This window comes from Callorhinchus milii, unplaced genomic scaffold, assembly GCF_018977255.1.
Source record: "Callorhinchus milii isolate IMCB2004 unplaced genomic scaffold, IMCB_Cmil_1.0 Scaffold4, whole genome shotgun sequence".
NCBI lineage: Eukaryota > Metazoa > Chordata > Chondrichthyes > Chimaeriformes > Callorhinchidae > Callorhinchus > Callorhinchus milii.
In genome coordinates this window covers 25,434,067-25,443,814 of record NW_024704745.1, presented here as the reverse complement: position 1 = coordinate 25,443,814, position 9,748 = coordinate 25,434,067, and the positions used below count along the sequence as shown (strand labels likewise).

At 40.1% G+C, this 9,748-nt stretch overlaps 1 non-coding gene across 1 annotated transcript; it reads left to right on the top strand.

The window, feature by feature from the left end:
* Positions 1–4,301: 4,301 nt before the first annotated feature.
* trnaa-ggc lies at positions 4,302–4,373 on the top strand. Its single transcript has one exon. It is a non-coding gene; the product is annotated as a tRNA-Ala (tRNA).
* Positions 4,374–9,748: the final 5,375 nt, after the last annotated feature.

The following is a 9,748-nucleotide window of genomic DNA, read 5'->3' as shown; positions in this document are numbered from 1 at the left end:
CACCATTTCCAATTTGTCAACGCTAACGGTTTCTCTTCCAGGCCCCGCACAGTCTTGTGTGCTATTCCTCAGGGCTCTGTCCTTGGTCCTCTCCTCTTCAATCTCTACATGCTCCCCCTTGGTGACATCATCCACAAACATGGGATCAACTTCCACATGTACACAGATGACACACAACTCCATCTCTCTGCCTCCATTCTCGATTCCAGGACAACTGATGTCCTGACAGACTGTCTGTCAGACATCAAGTCATGGATGAGAGCAAATTTTCTACAGCTGAATGTCAGCAAGACTGAGGTCCCCTGATTGGCTCGCACTAACTCCTCTGTATCTCAGACACTGGCAGTATCAACATCCATGGTTGCACATTCCACCTCACCAAGCCAGTCAGGAACCTGAGCGTCTTCTTCGACTCTCAACTGTCCTTTCTCCCTTATATCCATGCCATGACCCACTCAGCCTTCCCCCACCTCCACAATATTGCCCGAGTCCACCACTGCCTCACCCCTCAGGCCGCCGAAGCCCTCATACATACATTCATCACCTCAAGGCTCAATTACGGAAACTTCCTCCTTGTTGGCCACCCCAACTCTTCCCTCCACAAGCTGCAGATAGTCCAGAACTCTGCAGCTCGTATTCTCTCCCGTACCAGGCTCCATGACCCCATCACCCCCACCCTCGCCCAGCTCCACTGGCTCCCCATCGCTCAGAGGATAGAATTGAAAATCCTTGTCCTTACTTTGAAGGCCCTCCACAGACTTGACCCTCCTACCTCTCTGACCTGCTAACCCCCAAGCAACCTGTCCATTCCCTCGGTTCAGCAGTCTCCGACCTGTCTCCCTCCCGACCCACCCTACCATCGGCGGCTGGGTTTTCAGCCTCTCTGCCCCCACCCTTTGGAATTCCATCCCACAATCCCTTTGCCTTGCTCCCTCCATTGCCTCCTTCAAGGCATGACTCAAGACCCTCCTTTTCGACTGTGCCTTCAGCTGCCCTCTCTGCCCTCCCTCATCCCAACCCTGCATCCCCACACTCGAGTCCTGATCCTCTCAACGTGAAAGGAGCTTTACAAATGTAATTTTGTGGTTGTTGTAGTAGATTCATTCTATTTTTGTATCGATTTAGTACGTAAAATATTTGGCAAATTATTGAATTCAGTCCTAACTTGAAGTCAACTTTAACTAATAATCCATGCATTTGGTATTGCGCCTTTCACATCAGGAGGGCATCCCAAAGAGCTTCAAAGGATTACTCTGAAATGGAATGACTGTGCATTTTGTGAATGACAGCCAAGTTTTTTATAGCAATGTTCCTCAAATAACCATGAAATGAATGACCCATTTTATTTGGGGGATTCTTGGCCAGGACACAGAAAGTGAAAACACCTTCTATTATTTGAGTTGTGGCATAAGATATTTAATGTCCACCTGAGCAGGCAGACGGGACCTTGGCTTAATGTCTCATGCAAAGGACGGCACCTCTGACAATGCAAGAACAACAACAACAAGATTACATTTGTATAGCGCCTTTCACGTCGGGAGGATGTTCCAAGGCAACATACCCCAAGCTTGTGTCAACTTAGACTATGCAAATGTCAGCTTAGACTATGCAAGTTCAAAGCCCTCATATGGGCTTGAAGCCACATTCTTCTGACGCGGAGGTGAGAGTGCTATCAACTGAGCCTATCTGACACACATCCTATAGTAAGTTCTCTTAAAAGAAATTTACAGAAAACAGACTTCAAAATTAAATATGTATTTAAGAATTTTAAAAATACGGAACACCAATATGGAAGTGGGGAGGTTACATATGAATTTTCCTGAAATACATTAAAGAGCACTTGAAGGATTACCTCATTTTTTTTTCTTTTCTTTTCTAGAAGACGTGAAAAGCGCTCTATCAAATGCAAGGATTATTTTTATTATTATTATAAGGTGTTACAATTTGAATTTTCATCTAACGAAAGCAAAGAGCAACATGTTACAATTACACAGCAACTTTCAATTGAAAGTAACCCCCAAAATGCTTTAAGGAATGAGATTAATTAGAAATAAAATGATTGTTATTGTTAATTTAAATCAGCAACATCCGCTCAACAAAAATGAGATGAGTAGATAATTAATTTAATTTTTTAATAATTTGGATGAACAAGGAAACTATGTGTCAAATTAAAACAAAATGTAATGGGGGAAAGAATAAGACAAGGGAAGATAGAGAAAGTGGTGGTGGGAGGGAAAGAAAGACAGAGAGGTGGGAGACCACTGGATTGTCCGTGGTGTCACCCTTCAGATAAAACATTAAAATGACGTTCAAGTGGAGATTAAAGAGCCCATATTTCCATTAGAAGAGAGGAGAGTATTTTTCTGGTCTGATGGCACATTTTTTTGTTGCTGCATTTTACTTTTAAAAAGAACATACTCATAGCTCCCTTCACCCCCTTTCCCATTCATCTGATAATTCAACAGACAAATGCGTGATACACAGCCATATAGATCAGGAGAATGCAAGATTTAATCTCAGCTCTGTGCTGAATCAGTTGATCCCAGCAGAGTAAGAATAGAATCGATGGCACTAAATTCAACATCAGTGACCCTAGTATAAGAAAGGAATAAAACAGTTAAGCTTTGCCATGGGATGTGCAGATCTGTGGACATTAGATAAAGACAGGATTAGACTTGTCTGTGATGAGCCGCATGGTTAACAGCCTTTCGACCACCTGTAGAATCATAATCCAGTATGAGCTGTCGGCTTGAGAAAAGAAGGGGTAAGAGGAAAGAAGTGAAGGGACGAATGAATAAAAAAAACAATAAATCAAGTATCTTTTCACATAGGAGCAGCACCAAAATGGGTTCAGCGGGTATATGTTTTATAAGTGAATCTTTGATTATTTTAGTGCTGTTGGATGCTACCTGCGTGAAGGGTGCGTACAAATGCAAGTTGTTGTTTTCGCCTCAAGAATATCAAGACAGTATTTGAAATATCTGTCTGGACATGGTGAGACACTTTCTCAAATTTGGCATAGTAAATACATGCCTTTAGGGTAATTTGTCTTCGAATCTAAAACCTAATTCAGTCTATTTCAGAACCAGTCCAGAAAGTACACTTGCCACAGACTGAATTATATGTAAATCCTTTACTCAGAATCAGAGAGCTTACAGTGGGGATTTATGTAATTGTTTAAAGCGTTTAACTCTGCTCTCTTTTTCTGGGGTCTCAGTATGTAAGACTTTACCAATGCCTCTCTGCAGCTGGTTGCAAGAAGCTGCCTAAGAATGGAAACTGTCTTTACACACTGATTTTCACCCTTACTAGCACAGATTAGTGGCTCAACACTTTGTAATATAGGCTATTGGAGGGCAAACATCAGTGCAGCTCATCACCTCCACTTTATTTGCTCCAATGGCTTCTCCAGCTCTTGCACATCACGTGGAGTGTACTTCACAGCTTTATCCTCAGGTCCCTGTTCTTCCTTATTTCAATAATAAATAATTTCGGCCACAAATATGCACTCAATTCACTTTCTCCCACAAGATATACAGTCATTCTGTGAAGTGCTTTGAGACGTCTCAAAGGTGTGCTATATCAAATGCAAGAATTATTATTATTATAAATACTTCCTAATTGGGTGAATTTATCAGAAAACACTGGATTGATTTTAACATGTACATGGGTGACATTCAAATCTACGTCTCTACATCTACCCTTGATTCTAGATCCACTAATATTTTGACTGCCTGCCACTCAGACATCATGTCTTCGATGAGCTTCAACTTTCTTCGGCTCAATGTAGGAAAGATGGAAGCTCACATCAATCAGCTCAAACAACTTTGATAACTAACTTCACAAACAGAAAAGTCAAGTCATCTCAAATAATTCCACTTTTAATTAATAAGATAATGACATAACTGACATATCAATTCTGTTGACACTTGAAAATATATACAGGCCAGTGTAAAAATTCATGAGTCAGTACAAATTACACCCTTTATAGATGTGACTGTGTGCTATTTGTGGGGTAGTCTAAGCAAGTGATTCACTTTGCCTTGTGTGATCTTCAGAACTCTCAGTGTGCTGTGATTTCTGTGCTTTAAGACTTTCTTGCTCAGTGACTGTTTCAGTTTAGTCATCAATATTAGGAATAAAGTATATTGCTCATCCAAAAAGCTTCACGTCTAGATGCTGCCTTTCTATTGCAGTTGCTAACCTTCCCCCATACCTGTAAGTTTTATGCTCGGGTAATACCATGTAGCTCATAATCTACATAGTATCATGAGCTACAGTGGAGTCCTGTAGCTCAGTGGAGTCCTGTAGCTCAGTGGTTAGAGCACTCGCTTGGCAAGCGAGAGACCTGAGTTCAATTCCAGGCAGGGCGAAACCTTGGGCAAGTTTCCTTACTCCACACAGAGCCTAATAATAATCCCTCCAAAACCAAAAACAATAATAAATTGGTCATTTTCTATCTACGACTGTTTGTGGGACATTGCTGTGCGCAATTGGCTGCTGCATTCGCCCACAAATATACAGTCAATTCACTTAACAGTATATTCTGTGAAGCGCTTTGGGACATTCTCCCGACGTGAAAAGCGCTATATCAAATGCAAGGATTATTATTATTATTATTATACAGCAGTAATAATAATAATCCTCGCATCTGACTGTTCAGGTGGTCTTGAAACAGCATATGTCTGCACATCAATATCTATTCAAGTCTGTGTCAATGTACTGGTCTGGAATATGGAATATAATAATGAACAGAAAGTTGCCTGAGTTCAGATATGTCATTAGTTTACATTCTTGATAGAAGGCAATTTGTAGTAAAAATAGGACTCATGTCATTGTTGCTTTCAAAGTGCCCTCACATTAGCCATCACATCAGCAGAAATGGTTCCGTTTCTTAAGAGTAAAGATTATTAAAAAAATACTAATAGCTTGTTTTTAGTATAGTTCTGGCCAAGCTCCATCACTGAACGGATCGACTTCAAGATCCTCACACTCGTGTTCAAGTCCCTTCACTCTCTGGCACCTCCCTACCTCTCCAACCTCCTCACTCCCCAATCCACCACCCGGCACCTCCACTTGACTGGCACCGGCCTTCTGCTCATCCCTTGCACCCTCCGCCCCACCATCAGAGATCGTGCTTTCAGCCACTATGCCCCAAAATTCTGGAACACTCTCCCTCAATCCCTCCGCCTTGCACCCTCTTTCACCTTTTTCAAGTGCTGCTTGAAAACTTTCTTCTTAGACTGTGCTTATTGCCACCTCTCCACCCCATCCCAGAGTCAGCCTCTGCCACTGCTAAGTGTTCTGAGATGCTACCCTGCGTGGAGGGTGCTCTATAAGGGCAAGTTCTTGTTTTTTTTGTCTATAGCGCCAATCATGGCAAGAGGAAGTCCCAAAGCCTTTCACAGGATTTACTCTAAAGTGTAGTGACTTGGTATTTTTGTAGGATTCCCCAGAACGCCTGAATATTTTTAATTAACACTTAATAATAATAATAATTCATGCATTTGATATAGTGCTTTATCACGTCTTCTAGACGTCTTAAAACGCATACAAAATATACTGTAAAGTGAATTGACTGTATATTTGTGGGCGAAACGCTTGTAATTTACAAGCTAGAAAAATAAGTAATACCTCATTGTCTGCAACCTTTTCAACTCAAGCACTCAGTCCATTAATAATGTAATCCTGGACTAGAGCATTCTCAATGCAAATGATTCAGCATTAGCCCTCTTCCCTTAAAAGCATTATATTCCTAATCATTGTAAACTTGGCCAATACTGGCTGAATTTCTGGTTGTGATGAACGGCCTCAGTTTTGCATTCTATGCTCTTATTAGATCATGTATTCTTCATAAGGAAGCAGAATTTGCTTGAGGCATATTTGGGTTATCACTACATTATCAGCATACTGCACCCCATCAGCCCATCTCTCATTCAGTTCAACAGGAAACAGAGCAAGTTTCTGTTACATGCACCTGCTGCTGACCGTCAATAACATATGATTTGCATCTATGGACCTTCCGAGTTTATATGGCAAAATGGAGCAGCTGCAAATGTAATTTTAATTAAGCTCTCAATAAAAGACAATGATGTGTCAGTTTCAGCCATCCTGATGCAGTGATGATATCAGTCCCATGCTCGAGGCACATTCCGGGCAGCCAAGGGCTGTTGCATGTGGGATCACAATAATTTTCCCTGATGTTCATCTCATCTAATTTTTTCTTTCCTTTTCACGTGATCCACTATAGTGCTATGCTGGACATTAATACCTAGCACCGCACTTGCACTTTAGAAGCCTATAAATTAAATCAGCAATATAAAGGGTACATTCATTGAACCTATATCTTTCTTTGTTTTTTTAAGTCTTTCTCAGAAAATACATCCATATACCAAATAAACGACCGGAGTCCTGTAGCTCAGTGGTTAGAGCACTCGCCTTATTATTACTTCACTCTGTTAGTGAACAGCACCAACGGCTGTTGTTTTATCTCTAAATCATTTTATATATTTACTGATATCAGTGTTTAACTGTGGTCCAAAGGAACCGCTTTAGCGCAGTGAACAGTGTTTTCATAGCTGTCTACTGCTCAAGGTTCCAGTAAGGGGATAGCGATCAGCTTGCTTTCCAGTACGTGATAGCTTGTTTTTGTCACACAGATAACAAGATCTTACCATTCTCGCAGCTGCTTCAATGAATAACTACACTCATTGGGTTCATTCTCTATTCAAGCAAGATATTTAAAACAATATTAATAAAATTCTCAAGTTAAATGCAATATTAATTGTAATCATTGATATCGATATTTTGCATTGTGTTGAATTGCCTAATAATATGGAGCACAATGTTAGATCGTCATAATGGTGGAACATACTTAGTTAGCAAGAGAAATAATGATAATAATCTTTGTATATGATGTAGCGTCATATGTCGTCAAGTTGTCTTGAAACATATCAAAGGATATACTATAAAGTGGTGTGATTGTGTATTCTGTGAGCAAAATTCAGCAACCAATTATACACACAACAACGTCCCACAAACAGCCATTGAGTGACTGACCAATATTATTTGGGGGATTGTTGGCCAGGACACAGGGAGAACTATCCTTCTCTTTTTGAACAGTGCCATCAGATCTTTAATGTCCATCTGAACAGGCAGACAGGGCCTCAGTTCATTATCTCATCTGAAGGACAGCACCTCCAACAATGCAACACAACCCTAGCATCACCTTGTTGTGTCAATTTACACTGTGTGATTTCAAGTCCCAACGTGGGATTTGAACCCACAACCTTCTGACTCAGAGGGCAGAGGGCTACCACTGAGCCAGGCTGACACACATGAGTTCCAAGTCCCGACTGGTGGCTTGAATCCAATAACTTATGATTCAGAGATGAGAGTGCTACTAATTTAGCCAAGCTGTCACTCAAATGTCCGCCTGGGCCACCCTATTAATGCAAAATGGTCTATGATACTTGTTTTTAAATATATTTGGGGAAACTGTAACAGATGTTCCTGTAACATTGGAAAATATGGAGTGAAAATTATAGTAATTGATATTGTTCAATGTAACAAAGTGAAATACATATGCATTATGAAAACACTGCCAATTTCTTTGTCTATGTGTGTGCTTGGAGGGTCAAACTCTCGCTCTCAGACACGCAATCTCACACATTCACTCATACCCTCTCTCACACCCTCACACACACATTTTCTCTCACACTCACACAAACACACTCACCCACACATGCATTTGGCTTGGTGTATTCATTTGTTAATACTTAACATTAATGTATAAGCAATTTGTAACATTTCTCAGCTTGAATGACCATTTTGAACATGTTCATTTTGAGATCTGTAGAAGTTAGTCATTGCTTTCAGCTTGGACCTCCCTTATTTTCTCTGTGACTCTTTCCATTTGTTTCCAGAATTTAATATTAAGATATAAATTTGGTAAGTAACGACTGTAGTGTTAGGGCAGGAACTTGACCTTTCAGAACAAGTAAGATTCTAACAATCAAGTAACAATTTATTATTTTAACATAACGCTAATGAAAGTAGGTCCATTGTTGCCAAGCTACCTCTGAAAAGGTTGTATTTAAGTGATTATTGTGTTTGTTTATGTGTGGGAGTCTCTGTGTGGGAGTCTGTGGGTGGTCAGTTCTTGCGTAGCACAAAAATGAGAAAAACAGAGGCTTACTGCTGAGTCTGTAATTTGAGCAAAATAAATATTTTTTGTTGTATCTCAAGCAGAGAGAAAAAGGGAGAAGTACATGTAGTTACAGGGAGAAATACAAATGCAGAGGCATAAGGAAAGAAAAAATGACAAAAGATATAGAGTTAGAAACACTCAAGGGAACAGAAAGAGATTACAGAACGGGCAAAATTCTGTGCTCAACATAAATGGTCTATAAATTAACATGTCTGTGGTAATATTGTGACTTAAACAAAATAAATGGGATGATTTAATGAAGGAAATTCCTGAGAGGTGTTGGCTCTTTTAGGGGATATAGTACCTATGCCTTTGGAAAGGTACAGAAATATTCATACATTTGGTTTCTTTTACAATATTGTAATAATAATCTTAGAATTTGTTATAGTGCCTTTCATGTCAGAAGGATGTCTAAAAGTCCTTCACAGGATATACTGTGAAGTGGAATGACCGTGTATTTGTAGACAAACAGACTGACAAATTTCTCACAGTAATGTCCCACATTGATTGTTGGCCAGGAACCGGGAGAAACTCCCTTCTCTTTTTGGCTCATGGGACCTTTAACATCCACCTGAACAGGCAGGCAGGACCTTGGTTTATTATCTCAACTGAAGGACGGCACCTCCAATAATGCAACACCCTCCCAGCACTGCAATGGAGTGTCATCTTAGACTCATAAATTATGTATTTTTATCTGTGATGTCATGCGTGCCTATATAATAATAATAATCCTTTAGTTTGATATAGTGCCATATCACATCTTCGAAACATCTCAAAGTGCTTCACAAAATATACGTAGTGAATTGACTATATATTGTGGGCAAAAGCTGGCAGCCAACTGTGACCCACAAACAGTTGTGGAATGAGTGACCAATTTGTTTTTTGAAAAAATATTACATCCGGAAAAGTGACTTGCCAATTGACTAACAACCGGGTTCCTACTTACTGTTGGTTAAATAGAGGCATGTGGAGTAAGGAAACCTGCCCAACATTTCGTCCTGTCGAGAATCGAACCCAGGTCTCTCACTTGTGAGGCGAGTGCTCTAACCACTGAGCTACAGGACTCCTCATATACAACTCTTTGGAACAGCATAGATGAGATGTTGTATTGAATACAGTAGACATGTCCCACATGTGATTAGCACCTTGTTTCACTTGTTAACCTGAGGTTAGAGCTTTGTTCTGAAAACATCTACAGATTGGCTGCAACAGTCAAAGGAAGAAATATCACACCATTGCTTTTTTGGCACAACAGACCCCTTTATTCCATTACTGTTTGGCTACTGGAATTTTGACCAGAGAGAGAGAAATTCACATGGAATGGCACATGGAAATTCACACAGACCCAAAACCATGTACAGAGATAGAAAAATATACATATGGAAAGAAACGAAAAAAACAATTAGGACAGTTTAAGAGATTGAGATTGACACAGCCACAGAAAGAGATAGAGGGGTAAAAATTATATTCAGTGTTATGCATAGTGTCTTTTTCAAAGAGAAATCCATCAGTGACTGAGATCCCAATGGTGATATCCAT